The following is a 5,482-nucleotide window of genomic DNA, read 5'->3' as shown; positions in this document are numbered from 1 at the left end:
TTTTTTTTTTTTTTTTTTTTTTGCGGTATGTGGGCCTCTCACTGCTGTGGCCTCTCCCGTTGCGGACCACAGCCTCCGGACGCGCAGGCTCAGCGGCCATGGCTCACGGGCACAGCTGCTCCGCAGCACGTGGGATCTTCCCGGACTGGGGCACGAACCCGTGTCCCCTGCATCGGCAGGCGGACTCTCAACCACTGCACCACCAGGGAAGCCCAATAGTCTACTATGTTTTTAAAAATACAAAGACATAACAGTGGTTTTAAGAGGATATTTATGCATTTTTAGAATTAAGTATATTTATCCTTTTTCTGTTTCTCACTCAACCATTATCTACTTAATTTTGGTATATTCTCACCATTAGGTGATCCTTCCATGGTTGGGGTAGAAATGATCTGATCCTTCAAAGGTTTTCTAGTTCAGTCTTCTGATCTCGACAGAATTTATACCATTCATCTACGGCTATGGCTACAGGCTACCAACATTACTACTTGACTTTCGGTTCAGCCATCAATCATTATCACTTGCTTGGTAGTAAATAGGAAAAACACTGAATTCATTGATCTATTTACTCTTACTTTAGGAGATTATCTTAATATCTTCTTATTTACACAGAATTATGACAGCTCATGTTATAGTCTCATTTATCCCCTTGCCCACTACAGAATTCTAATTAGAAGGAAAGAATCACTAATAACCGTAACATGTTTACACTTTAATCTTTTGCTTTAAAATAGCCAAATAAACTGAGGTAAGAACAGGTATCCATCAGTTTATATTACACGACTTGTTGCCTCAATTTTTCACTTTAATTTGTGAAATGACGGGCACTGTCATAGCAAATGAGCTCATGCTGGGTCCTCTTTGGTATCCAAGGATAGAGTCAACTCTGGTTAATTCTGCATTAGTAATGGGGTAATTCATTGCAGATTATTAAATTTCCTGATTTTCCACTAAAGGAAAACTTCAATAAATTTGCCTTTTGCCGTCATAAGACAGAATTTAAGCAGTAGCAATCAATTCTGAAAAGGTCATATTGTCCTTACTTTTCTTCATGGTCAGAGACCCCAGAAAAATCATGTAACATCCTTTCTAGGTCTAGTAAAAAAAAACTCAAACTGGTCTCAATTATCCTGTGAATTAATCTAAGAACACTGGACCAGGTTCCACCTGAGCCTGTGCTATTTCTTGCTTCTCGACTGGCACCTCTACGAAACTGCATACACCATGATTGGGCAGAATGCTATCTATTACTTTGATACTGTATCAAGTAGAGCTATATCATACTGTGGGGAAAGAGTTAATCCAAATTTCCCAAAGCAGTCCAGAAATTTACATTTTAGGAGATTATGGCTCCTTTTTATTGCCCATGGTTTCTCACGTGATTGCTTTAGTTAGCTATTCACTAACTTTTGACAGTTATTTCACAGGAAGCAAACCATACCGAGTAACTTTAGTAACTTTATTACTTATTAATAAAAAAAAAATTAGTCATTTTACTAAAGGAATGGCTAAAAGTTAGTGTCCAGTCCATTAGCATTTGCTTCTCCTCCTCAGATGGCGCCTACATTTTTTCTAGTTTAAGTAAAATGTGACAGTAACTTTACCAAGCACTACCCTTCACATTAAGTGTGAATTCCTTTGAAATACTGGTTTGCTGTATTGCCTTTTACTTTGTTTTAATAACCCAAAGCAATGGCATTCCACTTTTCAGAGGCAAAGATAAACTCATATGAATGGAGTGGCTGCAATCTGCCAGACCCTGTTCTGGGCACCTGACCTATGTCATCTCCTGACAGTCTTACAACAAACCTATGAAGCTGGCATCGCAAACTCCTAACAAATTCTCTCATCCTTAAAAGGTGAGTTTGATGTTTTGCCAAAATCAAAGGAGAAAGTGATGTAATACATAGTATAATTAATATTAAAAGAGAAGAAGAATTACCCAAATCATCTTAAAATGTGTCCTTTGTTTTAGGAGGTCTGGTAAATGACCTAGCAACTGTTATATTTTTAAATTGCCTAAGAGCCAAAGTAGATCTGTTGTATTCTTCAAAGTACATTTGGTCTGACAATGTCTATCAAGTTTCAGGATGGTGAGAATGAAAATGTCCTAGTTATAAACTGCTAAAAAAAAATTGTTCCAGTAATGGAAATGGCAGTTCAGCTAAAAATATATATTGACCAGGCTAGGTCCTGCTATGGTATCACTGGTACAAAGGCTGCAGCTGACTGGGACATTTTGAAGCATTCTAATTCTCTTAGAGATTTTATCCCCCACTTATTTGATTAGTAAGGTAAGGCTGCGTTTTAGAAACTCTGAAGTTATATACAAATCTTATACTGACTTTCGAACAATGTGTGGGATTTAATTCGGTAATATATTTTTCTCATCTTCTAGAAGCCAGATACTAGCAGTTTCTCTGCATTAGCATCTACGTTGAATAAGAATTGGGTGTTTGTGGGGTTTTTTGCCTTTTATGAGAAGGAGGGAGCATTTTTGAATAGGCTCTGTTGTCTTCTGTGTAGACACATGGCTGGTAGGCTATAAACTAATTAGTATGGGCAGTAAATACTTGAAGGGTTTGTCACAGAAGCCGATAAGACAGAAATAGAACAAAATGATCTCCTTTTCCTCTGCTTGAAAGTGATAATACTAATACCAGTTTATTAAAATTTGTAATCTAATATGCTCTGCTAATTTCCTCTTGGGGATAGTACTTGTATCAAAAGTGTTGCTTATTTTACATGTATTCAAAAACAGACTCAGTGACTATTTGAAAAGCTAAATTTTAGGATTTTCAGTTCTTGTCTTTATTATTAGATGTAATTGGTTCTGGGGGAGGAAATTTGAGCATGTAAAACCATCACATTCTCAAACTGATTGTTTTCAAGCCTTTAATTAAATCACTATGTTATTTATAGTGTTTGGAGCTCAAACTACTTGTCAGCTGAGGAAGAGAATGAATAGCTTCACGAGCTAAAGTGTTAAATAGAGTAGTGAGGGGTATTATTTCTCTCTTTTAATTAAAACAACAACAACAAAACAAAACTATAGTTGCATTTATAGAGCAGCAACAAGTATGAAGAATCCACAGTGAGCATGACATAGAAGAAAGATCAAAGTTTTACAGTGAAGGAAAATAGGGTTTGAACCTGGCTTTGATAGATACTCACTGAGTCACAGTAGTCGATTTGAGTATCAGTTTCTTCATTGTAAAATAAAGGTAATTAGACCTAATTCAAAGTTATGTACAACCACCTTACAATAAATACTCAAAATAATTAGTGTCTTTTCCCTCCTCTCCAAGGCTTTTAAAACCTCTTCCACCAAAAAACAACGTAAAATAAAAAAGTAAATAACTAATATACCAACTCCAATTCCATGCATATTTAAAACTGTTTTCTTCTTTATAGTTTCGATACCTGATAGGTAGCCTGACTGAATATAAAAGTGTCTCATACTTCTATTGCTTGATTTTTTAAAAATGTTGCTGTACTACTGTTTTGGTCTGTATATTGCTATTGAGAAATCTGATAATGACAAGGTTTTCTTTACTTTGTAATGAACTTAGTATTTCTGACCAAGAGTACTGAGGCTTTTTTCTTAATCTTTAAAGTCTAATTGCTCAACTAGGATATGTCTTGGAGATGTTGCTTCTATGTCAGTCTTCCCTTGTGTATGATATCTTGTCACTTCCAATATAGATTCCACTGTTAGTTCTAGCAATTTCCCTTGGATTTTGTTCTGTATTCATTCCAGTTTTACTCTCCTTCATTTCTATAGAAACATAAATTTACACTCTTGCTTTCTCCTCTTTCCATACCACCAAGATTTCAAGAGATGCCTCCTCCTTTCAAGTTGTTCTTAGGCAATACATACTAAAGTAAGTACTTAGGAGCAAAGTGTTATGATGATTGCAGTAAACTTTCAATGTTTCATAAAAAATAAAATTTATACATAAATAGACACATACATGCACAAATTATTAGAAAAAACACGTGGCAAAATATTAACCATTGGTGAGTATTTCTGAAGCGTGTATGGATATTCACTGTACTATCTGTTCATCGTTTTCATTGATTTGAATTTTTTTTCAAAATAAAAACTTGGGGATAAAAATAAGCCTCATTTAAAAAGTTACCCAACTGTAATAGTTTTATGACAGGTTGATTTAAAACTTCATACTGGAGGAATTTCAGGAATTACTTTATCCAAAGCTTTATTTTATAAAGAGAAAAATGTAGCACAGGGAATTTTTGTGATTTGTCCAATGTTACAAAGCTTATCTGTCAAAGCTAAGAATCAAATCTTCTTGTTCTGAATCCCAGTTTAGTGGTTTTTAAAAAATTTTTTTCATTTCCTTAGACTATGGGGTCAGCAAACCTTTTCTGTATAGGGTTTGAGAGTAAATGGTTTAGGTCCTTCTGGCCACATACGGAGTATGTCACATATTCTTTGTTTTTTCTTTTTTAATCCTTAAAAGATGTAAAGCATTATTAGCTTGAGGGCCATGCCAAAACAGGCTATGGGGCAAATGTGACCCTCAAGCAGGGGCACTATAGTTTGGGGATCCTTGCCCTATACTTTTGATTGTTTTTAAGTCCACTGAATCAGCTTTCATCATGAAGCATAAGTAAACCAAAAACAGAAAGCCATACACTGCAATTGACTACTTATCTACCAGAATACTTGTGGCCTAGTTAGGGTTGCTATATTTAGTAAATAAAAACACAGATAAGAATCCCAGTCTAGACAAGATGGTGTGGACCCATTTATCTTTCCTCCTCCACTCTAAGAACAACCATAAACCCTGTAAATAGAGCAAGAGACAACAAGAAGAGAACTATGAAAGGTGGTAAACAGAAGCCAAACTGGTTTTGACCCCAAGATTAGAACAACAACACAGTAGCAGAGTGTCTTAAGTACCCCAATCCAGTAGAAGAAGGTAACCCAAGACCAGTATTTCCTGGATTCCAAACAACAGAAAGCACCTCAGTTCTACAGATAGAAAAGGAATTCCTCTGACATCAGGCTTTCTGACACCACTGGTAAGGGGGATGATTTGGCAGCCCAGCCAACAATGAACTATGGGAGCCTGGGGTACACCACCCCCTTCAAGAGATACTGAGGCTGGCAGACAGAATCATCAAGAGGCACACAGCCACAACAAGCATGTGGCCTAGGAAGCCACATGTCCCTACAGGGCTGGGAGTCCCCTCTGCCACAGTGAGACCCCCAATGGGCCCTTCCTGGGAAAACATCTTCCATCACTCCAAGCGGCAACAATAAGGACCCGCAGTGACACCAAAGCAGACCAAAATAATAATGCAAGTTCTCTAAAATTAAACTCTCATTGAAATCACATACAAGTAGGCTGGGACCTGCTTGCTAAAACTAAACAAGGTAAATAAACAGCTTAAATAAAAGATTTAAATATACCTCAGAGTCTCCTAACATAATAAACGAATGTCCAAGGTACAA

The sequence above is a fragment of the Neophocaena asiaeorientalis genome, unplaced genomic scaffold (genome assembly GCF_003031525.2).
Source record: "Neophocaena asiaeorientalis asiaeorientalis breed wild unplaced genomic scaffold, Neophocaena_asiaeorientalis_V1.1 scaffold286, whole genome shotgun sequence".
Lineage (NCBI taxonomy): Eukaryota > Metazoa > Chordata > Mammalia > Artiodactyla > Phocoenidae > Neophocaena > Neophocaena asiaeorientalis.
The sequence above is the reverse complement of the archived record's forward strand: the minus strand, read 5'-3'. Positions refer to the sequence as shown.